This window comes from Oncorhynchus clarkii, chromosome 11 (assembly GCF_045791955.1).
Source record: "Oncorhynchus clarkii lewisi isolate Uvic-CL-2024 chromosome 11, UVic_Ocla_1.0, whole genome shotgun sequence".
Lineage (NCBI taxonomy): Eukaryota > Metazoa > Chordata > Actinopteri > Salmoniformes > Salmonidae > Oncorhynchus > Oncorhynchus clarkii.
The window spans coordinates 28,780,862-28,800,244 of NC_092157.1; the positions used below are offsets into that span (position 1 = coordinate 28,780,862).

Genomic DNA, 19,383 nt, shown 5'->3' on the forward strand with positions numbered 1-19,383 from the left:
GCTGTGTGATCATGTGTGGTGGCTTAGAGGCTGGGGCCCTTCCACTGAGCTGAAGGCTTATTGACATGGAGCACACAGTGCCACTGCGACTGCCACCACTGTGGCCCTGCTGATCTACTGTCACTGCTGCAGAAACACAGATGACAATGTTTAAGGGCACAGCCGGGTAGGGAGAAGGTGGAGAGAGGGGTAGAGACGGGGAGAGGGGGTGGGGAGAGGGGGAGGGAACTGATAGAGGGAGATGGGGAAAGAGTGAGAGAGTGAGTGAAATAGATAGAGACAGAGAGAGAGGGGGAAATGATTGAGAGAGCGAAATGGGGGGAGAGAGAGAGGACTGCCTGTCTCCAGAGGAAAATATATTTTAGTAATTACCTCTAGCATGGAACAAGAAACAGGGAATCTATTTGCTTAATGCAAATACCTAAAAAAATAATACATGTAACACTCCGCTCCCTACTTTTGTCCCACAGCTTGGCTATTTGTCAGCTGTGGTTACACATTGTGGAACACGTATAAAAGGAGGCAGGGAAAAGGTAAAGGAGGGGGATTATCAAGGGCAGGCCAATAGGGTGACTTCAGTTCCCTGTTGAGAGGAGGTCGCTATATAAAACCAGGCTGGGTATCGCAGTTTTCCTTTGTCTATTTTACTATTAGCTACAATAATGCATCTATCTATTCACTATTAGGGACGAAGCAAATGGATGATGATTAAGGGTTGCCTCTTTGGCAACATAATTCATATAAATTGTATAGTCAAATTATGTAATTAAAATCTTACAAAGTGCTTGTGAAAGCTGTTCTGTAGTCTACCATGAAAGTGTACAACATATTGAAGGTTTGAGAATGGAACGTATTAAAGTGCTTCTTTACTGGGCCAAGTAGCCGCAACCTGCCTTTGATACATTTTATCAGGGCAACTCTCAACCACCTGCTTGCTCTACCTGTATCTACCCCTTCGACTTCACAACCTCAGCCTCAACTTGTCTTACTTCGTCAGCTGTCAACCTAGACTAGACCCCATTTCGACTAGACCCAGGGCCGTGGGAAGCAGTGTGGGGGTGGGGGCGCTGTGATTTTTTTTCCGAAGATGTCTATATTGGTCCGCTAGTACAGAACTAGTAAAGGCCCAGTGCACTACTTTTGATGACATTTTTTTAAGTAAATGTAGCATTTGTAACTTAAGTTTGATAATTATGTGTACCAAACTGTCCTTCTGAATATAAAAGTATTTGCTTGATATGTGTTTTTCTGTTGCTTAAAATACACTGCTCAAAAAAATAAAGGGAACACTAAAATAACACATCCTGGATCTGAATGAATGAAATATTCTTATTAAATACTTTTTTCTTTACATAGTTGAATGTGCTGACAACAAAATCACACAAAAATTATCAATGGAAATCAAATTTATCAACCCATGGAGGTCTGGATTTGGAGTCACACTCAAAATTAAAGTGGAAAACCACACTACAGGCTGATCCAACTTTGATGTAATGTCCTTAAAACAAGTAAAAAATGCTCCTGATGAGGTGGCGGATGGTCTCCTGAGGGACGTTCTCCCAGACCTGGACTAAAGCATCCGCTAACTCCTGGACAGTCTGTGGTGCAACGTGGAGTTGGTGGCTGGAGTGAGACATGATGTCCCAGATGTGCTCAATTGTATTCAGGTCTGGGTAATGGGCGGGCCAGTCCATATCATCAATGCCTTCCTCTTGCAGGAACTGCTGACACACTCCAGCCACATGAGGTCTAGCATTGTCTTGCATTAGGAGGAACCCAGGAGGAACCCAGGGCCAACCGCACCAGCATATGGTCTCACAAGGGGTCTGAGGATCTCATCTCGGTACCTAATGGCAGTCAGGCTACCTCTGGCGAGCACATGGAGGGCTGTGTGGCTCCCCAAAGAAATGCCACCCCACACCATAACTGACCCACCGCCAAACCGGTCATGCTGGAGGATGTTGCAGGCAGCAGAACGTTCTCCACGGCGTCTCCAGACTGTCACATGTGCTCAGTGTGAACCTGTTTTCGTCTGTGAAGAGCCCAGGGCGCCAGTGGCGAATTTGCCAATCTTGGTGTTCTCTGGCAAATGCCAAATGTCCTGTACGGTGTTGGGCTGTAAGCACAACCCCCAACTGTGGACGTCGGGCCCTCATACCACCCTCATGGAGTCTGTTTCTGACCGTTTGAGCAGACACATGCACATTTGTGGTCTGCTGGAGGACATTTTGCAGGGCTCTGGCAGTGCTCCTCCTGCTCCTCCTTGCACAAAGGTGGAGGTAGCGGTCCTGCTGCTGGGTTGTTGCCCTCCTACGGCCTCCTCCACGTCTCCTGATGTACTGGCCTGTGTCCTGGTAGTGCCTCCATGCTCTGGACACTACGCTGACAGACACAGCAAACCTTCAGCAAACCTTCTTGCCACAGCTCGCACACCAAGATGTGCCACAGCTAGCATTGATGAGCTGCACTACCTGAGACACTTGTGTGGGTTGTAGACTCCGTCTCATGCTACCACTAGACTGAAAGCACTGCCAGCATTCAAAAGTGACCAAAACATCAGCCTGCAGAACCACTCCTTTATTGGGGGTGTCTTGCTAATTTCCTATAATTTCCACCTGTTGTCTATTCCATTTGCACAACAGCATGTGATATTTATTGTCAATCAGTGTTGCTTCCTAAGTGGACAGTTTGATTTCACAGAAGTGTGATTGACTTGGAGTTACATTGCATTGTTTAAGTGTTCCCTTTATTTTTTTGAGCAGTGTACTTTGCTAATGCAACTTATTTCTATGAAATGGTAAAATGGTCTATTCATTACTTTTCTATTTTAGTAGACATTCTTTTTCAAAGATACTTACAGTAGTGCTTTCATCTTCATACTGGTTCCCCATGGGAATCAAACCCATAACCCTGGCATTGGAAGCGCCATGTGCTACCAACTGAGCCACGTCATCACATCTCGTCATCACAAACCAGTTGATGTCTCAATGTACTCAATTACTGTATTATGCATTGTTTTTCTTCATGGTGATGGAAAGTCTACAAGTACAAACCTAGATGTGTACAATACAGTAATGTACATTTACATCCAATCACATTTTATTGGTTCCATACATGTGTTTAGCAGATGTTATTGCGGGGGTAGCGAAATGCTTGTGTTTCTAGCTCCTACTGTGCAGAAATATCTAACAATTTCACAATACACACAAATCTAAAGTAAATGAATTAAATTAAGACTATACACTGCAATAAATACTGAATATAATGTGTACTATTTAATCTTCCATTTTCCTTTTTGATATAGTCCTTACTTGCCAATAATTAAAGGATTTTATGAATCAGAATGTTATTTATAAGGATCATATTTGAATATAAATGATTATTATGTCTACAATAAAGAAAGAAAGAGTGATAGAAGCATTAATGTACAGTCAGGCAGGTGTATCTGTAGTGTATTTTTCTTTTTTTGTGACCACATTTGTATTCATTTTTGTAATTTTTTGGGGGGTTTACAGGTACAATATACAAGGAAAATATGCACAAAGAAGTGATCCTCCACACCCAACCTCCCATACCGTTCCCCCAAACCCATATCAATGAATAAACATGCACCCGTGGAATGGTCGTTAAGACACTAACAGCTTACAGACGGTAGGCAATTCTGAAAACTTAGGACACTAAAAAGGACTTTCTACTGACTCTGAAAAACAAAGTGAATGTGTGAATGTGCCTTAGGCATGCTGCAAGGAGGAGTGAGGACAGCAGATGTGGCCAGGGCAATAAATTGCAATGTCCGTACTGTGAGACGCCTAAGACAGAACTACAGGGAGACAGGACGGACAGCTGACCGTCCTCGCAGTGGCAGACCACGTGCAACAACACCTGCACAGGATCAGTACATCTGAACATCACACCTGCGGGACAGGTACAGGATGGCAACAACAACTGCTAAAGTTACACCAGGAACGCACAATCCCTCCATCAGTGCTCAGACTGTCCGCAATAGGCTGAGAGAGGCTGGACTGAGGGCTTGTAGGCCTGTTGTAAGGCATGTCCTCACCAGACATCACAGGCAACAATGTCGCCTATGGGCACAAACCCACCGTCTCTGTACCAGACAGGACTGGTAAAAAGTGCTCTTCACTGAGAAGTCATGTTATTTTCTCACCAGGGGTGATGGTCGGATTCGCGTTTCTAGTCGAAGGAATGAGCGTTACACCAAGGCCTGTACTCTGGAGTGGGATCGATTTGGAGGTGGAGGGTCCGTCATGGTCTGGAGCGGTGTGTCACTGCATCATCGGACTGAGCTTGTTGTCATTGCAGGCAATTTCAATGCTATGCGGTACAGGGAAGACATCCTCCTCCCTCATGTGGTACCCAGTATGGCAGGTGGCCTGACAAGGCCACCAGCCATACTGCTCGTTCTGTGCATGATTTCCTGCAAGACAGGAATATCAGTGTTCTGCCATGGCGACGAGCCCGAATCTCAATCCCATTGAGCACGTCTGTGACCTGTTGGATCGGAGGGTGAGGGCTAGGGCCATACCCCCCAGAAATGTCCAGGAACTTGCAGGTGCCTTGGTGGAAGAGTGGGGTAACATCTCTGGCAAATCTGGTGCAGTCCATGAGGAGGAGATGACCTGCAGTACTTAATGCAGCTGGTGGCCACACCGGATATTGACTGTTACTTTTGATTTTGACCCCCCCTTTGTTCAGGGTACATTATTCCATTTCTGTGAGTCACATGTCTGTGGAACTTGTTCAGTTTATGTCTCAGTTGTTGAATCTGATGTTCATGCTAATATTTACACATGTTAAAGTTTGCTGAAAATAAACGTTGGCAGAGAGAGGATGTTTCTTTTTTGCTGAGTTTATTCATTTTGACAATAGATATTCTGTCTATTAAAGCAACAGGGATGTTAGTCCATGTACTGGGGTCAGATTTGAGCATTCTGTAAAAGTTTCTGGCAGTGGTTTAATCTGAAGAGGGATATATATCTACTCTCAAATATTTTAAGTGGGAAATGATTGGGAGTACATAAGGTGAAGGTGGAGTCATCCATCAGCGTTTTCATAGGCAGTAGGGCTGATTTGGATAGATTCATTTTATAAATTGAGGTGAAGCTGAGTTTATCTATGATCGTCAATGCGTTTGGGAGAGATTGATATACATTTTCTGGATATAGTCAAATATTGTCTGCGTGTAATGAGATGAAGTGATCAGTAGATTATAGAGAAATTGGTGTTATTTCCTTCGATTGATGAATTGCCAGGGATAGGGGTTCCATGGATAATAAAAACAGCGAAGGAGGAATCTGATCGCCTTGTGTGCTGCTCTCGTGATTCTGACCGAAGCAAAGCAGATATTGCAGGTTTTAACTATGGCCGCATTTAGCATTTTAATCATATTAATGAATTGGAGCCTATTCCCATATGTTCCAAGACAGACCAGAGATCAGTGACCATTTGGCTATCAAAAACTTTTTCTGCATCAAGAGGATAAACAGCCCAAGAGCTGTTGTTTCTGATGAAGCATTTAAGATACTGTTTATATAATAGAGGTAAGTTTTTTTAACAAACCTGCTTTGGTCCATGTGGACCAATTTGTTAAGTACGTCTCGAAATGGGATGACAACATTTTGAAAAAAAGGTTAATATCTGTGTTTATCAAAGATAGGGGGAAATAGTGAGAACTCTTGGTGGCATCCTTACCTTTTTTTTATAAAAGTAAAATTAGTGCTGTATTCATATAAATTAACCTTTGAATGGCTGTGTTAATCATTTCAAGCAATAGTGGATCTAATTTATTCCAAAATGTTCAAAAGATTTCAGGGGGAATATCATCCAATCTAGGTGATTTGCCTTTATTCATGCTATCCCATGTCCTTTTGAGTTTATTGAGAGAGATTTGGGCTCCCAGCGAGTCTGTAATGTATTTTGACTGATATGATGACTGTGCATTTCTGCCTGTCAGTGACTATATTTCCCATTAGGTTTCCCAGTTCTCTATTCCACTTGATTTAATTCAATATGCATCTGACCTCAGGGAAGAATACTTGGTCCTTGAGGAGAATGCTGTCTGATGAAGTGTGGGTTTGCAACACAAATGGCACCTTTCCTATATAGTTTACTACTTTTGACAAGGTTTCTGGTTGTCAAAGTAGTCCACTATATAGGAAATAGGGTGCTAGGGATGCAGGGGGACGCAGATCTTGTCTTTACGCTCTCTACACAATCACAGAAATGGATCCATAGAAAATAAAGCTGCACGCACTAATGCATGCTTGCATGCACACACACACAGTTCTCAGAAAAACAAACAAAGTACTTACAGTACTTAAGTACTTAATTTTGACAGTTTGTTGCAAAAGTGATAATTCTAGCTCTTACCAGTCAAAAGTTTGGACACACCTACTCATTCCTAGGTTTTTCTTTATTTTTATTGTTTTCTATGTAGAATAATAGTGAAGAAACCAAAACTATGAAATAACACTTATGGAATCAAAAAAGAAAACAAAAAAGTGTTAAACAAATCAAAATATATTTTATATTTGAGATTCTTCAAAGTAGCCACTCTTTGCCTTGATGTCAGCTTTGCACACCCTTTGCCTTGATGTCAGCTTTGCACACTCTTGGCATTCTCTCAACCAGCTTCATGAGGTAGTCACCTGGAATGCATTTCAATTCACAGGTGTGCCTTGTTAAAAATGTATTTTTGGAATGTCTTTATTTCTTAATTAATGTGTTTGAGCCAGTCAGTTGTGTTGTGACGTATGGTATGGTGGTATACAGAAGATAGCCCTATTTAGTAAAAGACTAAGTCCATATTATGCCAAGAAAAAATCTAATAAGGAAAGAGAAAAGACAGTCCTTCATTACTTTAAGACATGAAGGTCAGTCAATCCGGAACATTTCAAGAACTTTCAAAGTTTCTTCAAGTGCAGTCGCAAACAAACATCAAGCGCTATGATAAAACTGGCTCTCATGAGGACCGCCACAGGAAATTAAGACCCAGAGTTACCTCTGCTGCAGAGGATACGTTCATTAGAGTTACCAGCCTCAGAAATTGCAGCTCAAATAAATGCTTCACAGAGTTCAGGTAACAGACACATCTCAACATCAACTGTTCAGAGGTTGACTGCGGGAATCAGGACTTCATGGTCAAATTGCTGGAAAGAAAACACCACTAAAGGACACCAATAATAAGAAGAGACTTGCTTGGGCCAAGAAACATGAGCAATGGACATTAGACCGGTGGAAATCTGTCCTTTGGTCTGATGAGTCAAATTTGTGATTTTTGGTTTCAACCGCTGTGTCTTTGTGAAACACAGACTAGGTGAACGGATGATCTCCGCATGTGTGGTTCCCACCATGAAGCATGGAGGAGCAGGTGTGAAGGTGTTGGGGTGCTTTGTTGGTGACACTGTCAGTGATTTATTTAGAATTCAAGGCACACTTAACCAGCATGGCTAACACAGCATTCTGCAGCGATATGCCATCCCATCTGGTTTGTGCTCAGTGGGACATTTGTTTTTCAACAGAACAATGACCCAACACATCTCCAGGCTGTGTAAAGGCTATTTGACCAAGAGGGAGTGTGATGGAGTGCTGCATCAGATGACATGGCCTCCACAATCACCCAACCTCCATACCAATTGAGATAGTTTAGGATGAGTTGGACTGCAGAGTGAAGGAAAGGTAGCCAACAAGTGCTCAGCATATGTGGGAACTCCTTTAAGACTGTTGCAAAAGCATTCCAGGTGAAGCTGGTTGAGAGAATGCCAAGAGTGTGCAAAGCTGTCATCAGGGCAAAGGGTGGCTATTTTGAAGAATCTAAACCATATTTTAATTTGTTTGACACTTTTTTGGTTACTAGATGATTCCGTATGTGTTATTTTATAGTTTATCTTCACAATTATTCTACAATGTAGGAAATAGTAAAAATAAAGAAAAATCCTGGAATGAGTAGGCGTGTTCAAACATGTCATATGTTTGATATCGTGTCATTTATTCCATTCCAGCCATTATAATGAGCCTGTTCTCCTATAGCTCCTTCCACCAGCCTCCTCTGCTTCACACCCTTTGAAGATGAATGGTCTTGGTAGAAAAGGCTATGAAGTCCTCCCAAGTAGCAGACTCCAAGTGGTCTAAGGCACTGCATCGCAATGTTAGCTGTCCCACTAGAGATCCTGGTTTGAGTCCAGGCTCTGTCACAGCCTAGCGCGACCGGGAGACCCATGGGGCGGCGCACAATCGGCCCAGCGTCGTCCGGTTTAGGGGAGGGTTGGCTGGCAGGGATGTTCCTGTTCCATTGTGCACTAGTGACTCCTGTGCCGGGCTGTGCGTAATACATGCTGACATGGTCGCCAGGTGTACAGTGTTTTCTCCGACATATTGGTGTGGCTGGCTTCTGGGTTAAGCTGGCGTTGTGTCAAGAAGCAGTGCGGCTTGGCTGGGTTGTGTTTCGGAGGACGCACGGCTCTTGACCTTCGCCTCTCCCGAGCCCGTGCGGGAGTTGCAGCGATGGGACAAGATTGTAACTACCAATTGTATATGATGAAATTGGGGAGAAAAAGTGGTAAAAAAAATAGGGCTATGACAGCAAGTCATCATAGTATCCTGGAGAAATGAACCAAAAAATACTACCATACAGTGTTTCCAAAGAGATGATTGATTTAGCCACGTTGTCTTATTCGAGGAGTGGTGCAGTTCAGCCCTGTTTGGCATGGACACAACACAATTCCCTTCAAATTGTTGGTGTACTATACCCATTCATCCTTTATGAATCAAAGGAGTTCATGAGTCGCAGCCTGACTTTCTTTCGTCTTTGCCGATAAATAAATAACTACATGAGGATGAATGAATAATGCTACCTATATGTTAAAGTCAAACTTAACAGCCATAAAGTTGATTTCTCAGTTCAACGTAGTAGCTGTATATTGGAGTACACACATCCCCTTTACATTATGGTAGTTGTAAATGGCAAATATATTTCAGGTAATGCATATTCGGGTTATCGGTATCTTGCCTTTTTCTAAATGTCCTTAGTCATCTCACTTTCTCCTCTTGTAAAAATAACTAAACTTCTAGATAATAATACTTGTCTTTTTTATTCGTACCCTAACTGGGTATGATCCCACATGTCAATCAGTGGAGTAGTGGAGGGTACACACACTTAAACGCTTTAAACACATAAAATATTTAAAATATAGGAAGTGTTACTTCATTTGCCACAAACTATCAGCTTTTACCCACCTTATTTTTTACCACTACATCACTGATCACTATTTTTATTTATACATCTCTACATACAGAATGTGTCATGTAGCTCAATGTTTATTGTGTAGCCTGTAGTTCTTAGCTTAGTGTAGGTACATACCACATTTGTGTAAACTCTGCTTCTACATATGTGGTCTGTATAACCTGTTTAATGTCTGTATATTCTGTTTATTGTGGCAGCACCATTTCACAAATTCCTGAACATGCAAATGTATTTAGCAAATTTAGGTGATTCTGATTCCAATTCTAATTATGCATTTTAACCGGTTGACTGATCTTAATCGCATGTATGCTGTAAAGCACTGATTCTGAATCATTACGATAATTTTAGGCATTGATATATCTTTGTCTGTTTTACAACGTTCTATAGCCTATCACCAATCACTCAGCCCTTTGATGTTTGACACAATCACATGGCGGCAAAATGCCACATTAATCCAAAGAGGAGAGCCATTTACAAATCCTGCGTTGAATAAATAACTACTGTGTTGTCTGCAACAACAAAACTAAACGTGAACAGACCGTTCTTATGCATTTATGTTGTTTTATAATTGAGAACTATTTTGCCGCTATGACAACCTGCTATGTAAAGTTTGCTATGCAATTGTTACAGAACACTCCTCTATCCCCTTTACAACCCTATCAAACGAGAGCTACATTAAATTAAGTGACTTGCAAAATTGAATAAACCGAGACTGCACATTTGGCCACTTAAAACCACAGGTTCCCCTGGCCTGTTTGTATTTGCCAGGCATTACTTCTAAATAGGGCTTCTAAAATTAGCTTTATTGTGTGCAATTTCGATTAGTTTGCAAAACTATGCTTAATCACTCATTTCTACTCCATTGGCTCAGCATTTTTGCTTAGGGTATGTCCCTAGCATCTAGACTAGAGGAACAACATATAGCATCCCAAATGACACCCTATTCCCTATATAGTGCACTACTTTTGACCGGAGCCCCATGGGCCCTGGTCAAAAGTAGTGCACTACATAGGAAAAGGGTGCCATTTGAGCCTAACATTTCCACAACACAGAAATACAGTGTAGCACACCAATTTCCCCTTTGATCTATTCATGAGACTCAGAGTCAGTTTCACACGGTTAAGGATCATCAACTGTTTTTGTGTTTTGTTGGCCTTGCAATTCCTGTACAAGCAGGAAGAAAATTGGTTACACATTTAGTCATTTTCTGCATCCCTGAGAACCGAAACTCAATGGGATTCGGGTTATTTTACACACAACGGAACAGTTATCTACACCAAACAAACAACATCACACACTTTATACAATGCTTTCACCTCCAAGGTCTTGCAATTGTTTGCTAATTCATTAAATCAATGCTCACGCGTCAATGATTCAGTCTTCAGCCACAAGCACCTACAGTATACAGGGTGGGTTTGTTTGCATGAAAGAAAGTGCTCAGTTTTGGTTGTCAGACCATGTCACACTTATACTGTGAGACATGACCCCTCCAACTTAACCACACACAGACACAGACAAACAGACAGACAGACATGCACACACTCACTCACTCACTCACTCACTCACTCACTCACTCACACTCACCATCCCTTTTATCCAAACTATGTGAACAGAGCAGAGACCAGACAAAATAAATCAGCTTTGTGCCCTGTAGGCTACACTTGTGGCGTGCACAAACAGTCCCCATCTGTGTGCTTGTCATTTATTAGACAGCTCACCTTGTTGTTTGGCACCGTAGACCCTCCTCACATAGATCAATGGAGGCGTCTGCCCTTGGTCTCCCACTGGTCAGTCCTCTTCCATCTCCTATGCTCTGTAACAGAAAAGAACAGAGAATAGCATTTGGTTTGGTTTTGACATTTGAAACCATCTATAATGCAGTAGAGTACCACCGTGAGACACATTGCCACAACACAACCCGTTCCACAACAACAAGGTAGAAGCTTAAAACACGAGGATCAATGCACTCCACATATTGTTTTTAAAATGCTTCATTATGATGGAATGTTTAGTAGAACAAAATAATCCAAACTTGTTTTGACAAGTTGTCAGCGAGTACAATAATGGAAGCTAGAAGCTACCTACAGGTTTTCAGATGCAGCACAAGTCTTCCGTTTTCAAAACATATGGAGGTAAAAGCAGTACACTGCCACAGTTGATTATTTGTGACAACATCAATTTGCATCTCATTATATTTATGAAACAGACATCTGGCAGAATTAGAAGTCATTCAAACTTTCCATTTCTCAGCCCACACATATTTACATCGCTCGGGTTAAATGATTTCCTCACAAATACTCTCCTCTAAAGTAACCTGATTAAATTAAAACAAATCAAACATACTCCTTATGGATGCTGTACAAGGAAGCCAATTCCATCTTCTATAGCTCAAACAGTGTAAATTAGCACTCCTTTATCTGACAGCATTATTCTACTGTACAGTCTATGTAGGGTTAAATATAGGAATGGGAAATCTAAAAATATTGCTCAGGACATATTCTGGTAAAAGCAACCTTGCAGTAAGTTCATTGATTTTGTGAATTCCCATGTAATATGAACAACACTTTACTGTACAAAATCCCATGTAAAATGTACAATCCTTTTACTGTACATGTATGAATCATGCAGCCAAAGACATAAAGGTCCAATGCAACCATTTATATCTCCATATACCGTGATTGTTTTGAATGGAAATGGTTTACAAGCAAAGAGCAATTTCCCAAGCAACTCATCTACTGGAAAAATGGCAGAGGTTTGGAACTATTTTTGGTCTATTTACTAATTGAAACCAGGCAGGGCAAAACTCCACGTAACCAAAACAACCTGATATTGAAGGCGGTATTTTTAAACAGCTCTTACCCTAAAAAGACTATCGTAATTTCCACAATTTCACAGTATTATTCCAAATTCGTAATGTTCATATATACTATATAGAACACAGGAGAATCACATTTTTTACTGCCTCCGTGCCTTTAAACACACACTTGCATACACATACCCTTATGTGTTACTTTTAACATACTACATAAATGTGTTTAATTTAAAACTTTGCTTTGTAGAATAACTGTCCTCTAACTGCCCTCCCACTGGCAGTCACTTCATTGGCCGGTGAACACCCATATAAAACTCTCTCTCTTCTGTGTTTTCAACTTGGGTAAAAATCAAGATGAATATTTGGCAGTGGATATTATACAGAAGTAACAGATGGGAAACTGGAGATTTATTTTCATGGTGGAGGAGGTGGAGTACGAGTGGTGGTGGTGGCTGCCTGGAAGCTATGTGACTATGATTTCAAAGGAGTGCCATTAATCTGTCTCCTGTCTCTTTTTGGGCCAAAGAACAAGTTCAAGGTGGAAGAAAATCAAGACAAAAGTCACAGCAGAGAGATTGACAGGCCGGTAAGGGGGCACTGATACCTGCCGCCAAAGAGAAGGGACAAAACAAGCTTAGGGAGGAGAGGGTAAAGAAAAGGTGTGGATTCAAAGTTGAAAAATTCAACAACATACCTCACAGTATATGTAAGGATAAGTTATGGAGGGAGGAATAGGTTGAATAGTAACAAAACTATACAACAGACTGACCAAAACTGGTCAATCCCTGGTCTAAAAAGGCTGTGATTTAAAATGAACAAAACATCAAATAAGTCTATTAATGATACAATAAATTACTTGACAGCAATCTGTGTTTCTAACCTTTAACGAGTCTAATTCCCTTTAATTGACTGGTTTGTGTAATAATCATGCTCCAGATGATGAAAGGCAGGTGAGTTCCTTTCATGTTTCTTTCATGAACTGATGGTCTAGTTAGGCAGAGAGAGAAGTCACAGACACCTATAAGGGCACAAGGCGAGACCCAGATGCAGCCACGGGAGGCAGAGGGTTTAAGTCTCTGATATGTATTAGAATCCAAGGAGTAGGCAAGAGAATGGTCATGGACAGGTAAAAGATCAAAACCAGGTCAGAGTCCAGGGGGTCAGAGTGGCAGGCAGGCTCAAGGTCAGGGCAGGCAGACTGGTCAGGTGGCGGGGAAGCAGGAGACCAGGGAGGAAAACCACACTGGTTGACTTGACAAACTGGCAACAGACAAGCAGGGAACACAGGACTAAGTACCCAGAGACTAATGATAAAACGGGTGACACCTGGAGGTGGGTGGAGACAATCACAAAGAAAGGTGAAACAGATCAGGGCATGACAACATCACTCAGTCAGAAAACACTTTCCTTATGGCCTCATCCGGGCATTCGACTTGTAAGCAACAAAATATACAATATTAGCACACAGTGTATGTGAAACTAAACAAAATTCTATATTTTCAGATATCAGAGATTTTTATGGTCTGTACAAGTGGCAGAAGACACACAAAGTACCATGTTGGTTTTAACTGAAGTGAGATGCATTTGAAGTATATACGAAATGTAAAAACAACTATTTAATTCTTCCTCTGGATATCAACAATGAAGCATTTGAAACAGTGTTGTGGCATATCTACAATATTCGGTTAGGACTGACTCTATCCGCAGCCAGTTAGAAAGACATCTGAGGAGTACGGAGAAGAGGAGGGCGTAGTGTGCCTTGTCACTTTCACTTAGCTTTGCCTCCTCTCTCCCTCCACAATGTTTTGAGACACCTGAGTGAGACATTCAAATTCCTCGTGTATCATTTGGCAGAACCTTGAGGTCTGCATTGACAATGATGGATGCAGCTGTCAGGCAGACTGACGTTCGGGTCTTAACAACATTACATACAAAATGTTTTTGCTGCTTTTCAAGGCTAATGCTGCACACCAGTGAGATGAGGAAACTGGCAGTGCCAAGAGGCTCTTGCAGTGGCAAGACACTGTACCTGCATCACACACCGTGCATCCCAAATGGCACCATATTCCATATTTAATAAACCAGGGCCCAAAATGCAATTTTGATTCAATAGGTGCTATGGTCTCAGTATTGGTCTCCTCTTATACAATATGTTGTTGGATTGTGTTATGGGTACATGTTCATGAGTTCAGGTATGACATATCATTGAACACTATGGAAGAGTAGACAGAGATCTGATTCTCCCATTTTGCATTATCCTGCGTGTGAGGGAAGACACACTCTGTTAAGCAGTGGGTAGAAGTTGAACTTGCTCACTACTAAATTTCATTAAACAAGACAAGTTCATGAGCCGGGGAAGAGGGATCTGTTTTAAAGGGCCCGGAGTCAGAACTTTGCTGGCTCTGCCGCTCGCTAAAAGGCTGTTAACCTTGTTGTTGATCCTGACAGACAGTGTGCCTGCGAGCCGCGTGTGTTTCAAGTTTTATTGTCACGTGCACAAGTTCAGTGAAATGCCTTTCTTCCAGGCTGTCACGCCCTGACCTTAGAGAGCCTTTTTATTCTCTATTTTGGTTAGGTCAGGGTGTGACTAGGTTGGGTACTCTAGTTTGTATATTTCTAGGTTGGCCTGATATGGTTCCCAATCAGAGGCAGCTGTCTTTATGTCTCTGATTGGGGATCATATTTAGGCAGCCTTTTTTCCCACCTGTTGTTTGTGGGATCTTGTTTTTGTGTAGTGCCTGTTAACACTGCCTTTACTTCACGGTTCGTTTATTCTGTATTGTTTTTTAGTGAGTCTCATTTATTAAAAACATGTGGAGATCTACGGACGCTGTGCCTTGGTCCAATCATTCTAACAACGATCGTGACACAGGCTCTTTCCCAATAATGCTGTAATCCATATTAGATCTATCAAATAAAGTAGAACAAAAAAAAACATGTGATATAGAAATAAAAAGGAACATGAGAAAGTAAGTAAGCTATATACAGGGTCAGTGCCAGGGTCAGTGCCGATACCATTTGTACAATGTGCAGGGATACTGGAGTAGTAGGGTAGATACAGTGTGTATAGGGGTAAGGTTACTAGGCTTCAGGATATGATAAACAGTGTAGCAGCAGCATATGTGGTGATTGTATGTGAGTGTGTGTGCCTGTGTGTAGAGTCAGTATAAATGTGTGTCTGTGCGTGTGTTTGTGTGTTGGAGTGTGAGTGTGCATAAAGTTCATACCAATAAAATAAAAGGGTCAATGCAGATAGTCTGTGCAGCCATTTTGTTAGCTATTTAGCAGTCTTATGACTTGGGAATAGAAGCTGTTCAGGAGCCTGTTTGTGTAATACGTGGTGCTCCGGTACGGCATGACATGCGGAAACAGAGAGAAAGGTCTATGGCTTGGGTGGCTGAGGTCTTTAACAATTTTCCAGGCCTTCCTTTCACACCGCCTGATATACAGGTTCTGGATGGCAGCGAGTGCGGCTGGGCTGTCCACATGTCCCTCTGTAGCACCATGTGATGCACTTGCGGTGCACTTGCCATAGCATGCAGTGATGCAGCCAGTCAATATGCTCTCAATGATGCAGCTGTAGATCTTTTCTAGGATTTGAGGGCCCATACCAAATCTTTTCAACCTCCTGAGCAGGAAGAGGAGCTGTGTCGACCCGCTCCACTACAGCCCCGTAGATATGTGTATGTCTGTGTGTGTGTGCGCATGTGTGTGTTACATGAGTTGTCTTGCCCACCCTGCCCCGCCACTGTACTGTAGCACTGAACTGACTTGCTGCTGGTTAGCCAAGATAGGGCAGTAAGAAATGGGTCCCTGCTGTGCGTGCGTAATGGCATCGGTATGACACTTTATTACAATGCTATTAATTAATGTTCTATTGCTCTGTTATGATCAGTGTCTCCATGTCCCCTAGGGGCACATGGGTCCATAATCTAGTTTGTGTCCCAAATGGCACCCTATTCTCTATTTAGTGTACTACTGGGCCCTGGTCAAAAGTAATGCACTATATTAGGAAAAGCGTGCCATTTGGGACACAGTTCTAGACTACAGTATGATAGCCAGCCACATGCTGCTGCTTCTGATGTAAGAGGTCTGGTCTGGCTCTGCACTGGGCTACTAATGCAGGTGGTTACATGGGGTTGTGTGTTAGGTCATTCGTGTAACATGGCATAATGGCATTGAAGGCTGTGTCAGGTCTGCTTTGGGAGAACACAACACACGGTAGGCAGGCAGCAGATACTTATCTGCTTATAGCAGCAACCAAAAGCAGTTAACACTTAAAGGGCATTATCTGTTATATTAAAATGTAGATATGGAGAAAAAAACCTGGTGATTAATTAAGACTGGGCTGTTTTAAGAAATGCCACCCTATTTCCTATTTGGTTTTTCTGATCAAATTCCTATGGGCCCTGCTCAAAAGTTGTGCACTATAAAGGGAATAGCATGCCATTTGGGACAGACACAGGGACTGAGAGACTCCCACGCCACACCATACATTACCAACCCTCTCTTTCTGTATGGTTAATTTCTTTGGAAAATGTACTATGTGAATGCTCCTATTACTGCTGGGTCATGTAAGTGGGATTAATAACCATATTACTCACATAGGACATGCATAAAGTGATGGCCTGACCTCCTCTTAACCTGTACTTTACAATGAGAATGGAAAATGTCTGTTCATTGAATATAGGTGGCTCCATTATAACCACTTGAGTTTACTTTGAGCATTTTCTAAAGGGTATGCAGGCTATGTGTCACGCCCTGGCCATAGAAAGGCTTTTACTCTCTATTTTGGTTAGGCAAGGGTGTGACTAGGGTGGGCATTCTATGTTCCTTTTTATATGTTTTTGTATTTCTTGTTTTTGGCCGGGTATGGTTCTCAATCAGTGATAGCTGTCTATCGTTGTCTCTGATTGAGAAACATACTTAGGTAGCTCTTGCCCACATGGGTTTTGTGGGTAGTTGTTTTCTGTTGAGTGTTTGTATCTGCACCAGACAGATCTGTTTCGTTCACTTTGTTGTTTTTTTGTATTTTCAGTGTTCTAATCCTATTAAACAATATGAACACGTACCACGCTGCACCTTGGTCCTCACCTTCTTCCATCAACGGCCGTTACACTATGGTTGTTATTAAAAACTGTCAGGCGTTTTCAACCAAGAATTCAATGGATTCTATTATTTTATCATTGCAGTATTTTCCATGGTATCTGTCTGTGTATAATATGCTATGTGAACAGAATGTACCAGCCTCAAATAGAATATGTACTCTGTTCAACTTTCCTAGACAGAATTGCGCCCAAGGCTAAAATAATGTTGTGATTTGGCCGTTGAATCAACTACAGGTGTATAAACTAGAACCCTTAAAGTAATGATGAGTAAGTGATGATATTCCTAAGTAACATCCTGGCATTTGAAAATGTTTCTTCCCTGCCTCGTCTCTAATATTCCACTTTTCTTTTCCCCTTCCTCTTCTACCTTTTTGTTTATGGCTACCTCTGCTACTTTCTTCTCTCCTTTGGCAGTGGCTATCTTTTATCCATGAGACGGGCTGTCACTTACCATATCCATCTTCTCCTTCTCTCCTCCCCATAGCTCTTTCAACTCAGTGCCATTCTTTTCCGTCACTGTAATCTCGCTTTTTGGCTCCACCACTTTGTTTTGACCTCCAGCAGTGCGTGTGTGTGTTTGGTGGGTGCGTGTGTCTGGGTGTGTTCCTTCCTGCAGTTGGTTCAAGGCAGGGGATGAGGGAGGACAGAAAATAATTACATTAGCTGTCTCCCCTTCTCCCCCTCCTACTCCTCCTACTCGTCCTCTTCCTCTGCTTGCCAACGCTGGGGATCATTGCCATATCAATATTTTAGGCTGACATTGACATTGGGGCATGGCTCGGAGCAGGAAAGCAAAACAGGGAATATCAAAAGATTACTCTAGGAAAAATCGTAACTCATCAAAGGGTTCAGTCACTGACTTTAAACGGTGAAACAGAGAGAAAGAAAGTTGCAGCTCAGAAAGGGATGGTATGTTCCAGTTTGTTTGCCAGCTGCCAGTTGAAAGTGTTGATATTGCTAGAAAGAGAGCATCAGCCAAGGACATCTTAAGTATACTATAACTCAAAAAAGATTAAGGAGCATTTGATAGTTACACAGATCAAAGCTTTATGTTTGGTCTGTAACGTTAAAGCATTCACACACAAGACAATTTGTGTTATCACTGGTAGGTTCTGACTAACAGTGTAAACTCACGGGCAACTGGGAAAAGCTCAAACCAAGTTTATTCACCCACTGAGTCAAACAGCTGCAAAGACAAAGACATGTTTACACAAGCACATATATACAGTATATACCCTCCGACTAGGAGTCACCTTATTGCACATCTTGACAGCCAACACATCTCTGCAGCTCGTCAGGAACTTAATTAGTTCCTCTCACTGGTGTAGACATGACATATACTGTACACACTACATCCGCCTCCTGTTGGGCATGTAAGTATACGTGTTTGTGTGTGTGTCATACGACTGTTACTTTTCACCTGATCTGACCTGACCTCGGGCCGAATTCCTCACTCCTCCCTAGTCCATGGCTGTCCTACCTTATCAGTGACTGAAAGAGTGTTGCCCTTACCCTCTGTCCATAGGATCCATGAGATTTAACAATGACATGTTTGACCGAATTTAAACTTCCTGTCTCCCCTCATTGTCTCACTCAGTAACTTTCCATACTCCTAGTTCATATCCACCCACCATTGACCCCAACTCCGTGAAGCATTTATTTGGGCTGCAATTTCTGAGGTGCGGTTATCTCTAATGAACTTATCCTCTGCAGCAGAGGTAACTCTGGGTCTTCCTTTCCTGTGGCGGTCCTCATCAGAGTCAGTTTCATCATAGCACTTGATGGTTTTTGTAACTGCACTTGAAGAAACTTTCAAAGTTCTTGAAATGTTCCGGATTGACTGACCTTCATGTCTTAAAGTAATGATGGACTGTTGTTTCTCTTTGCATATTTGAGATGTTCTTGCCATAATATGAACTTGGTCTTTTAGGGCTATCTTCTGTATACCAACCCTACCTTGTCACAACACAACTGATTGGCTTAAACGGATTTAGAAGGAAAGATATTCCACAAATTAACTTTTAACAAGACACAACTGTGAATTGAAATACATTCCATGTGCCTACCTCATGAAGCTGGTTAAGAGAATGCCAATAGTGTGCATAGCTGTCATCAAGGCAAAGGTTGGCTACTTTGAAGAATCTCAAATATAAAATATATTTAGTTTTTTTTAACACTTTTTAGTTTACTACATGATTCCA

The 19,383-nt window shown here is 41.9% G+C and overlaps 1 protein-coding gene across 1 annotated transcript in view; it reads right to left on the reverse strand.

The window, feature by feature from the left end:
• The window catches only part of LOC139420429 (cadherin-18-like), a 409,544-nt gene that overhangs the window by 328,091 nt on the left and 62,070 nt on the right, over positions 1–19,383 (reverse strand). Inside the window, exon 2 of the mRNA XM_071170553.1 lies at positions 10,981–11,075. The gene's annotated coding sequence lies outside the window, so the exon portion shown is untranslated. The remainder of the gene's footprint in view (positions 1–10,980; positions 11,076–19,383) is intronic.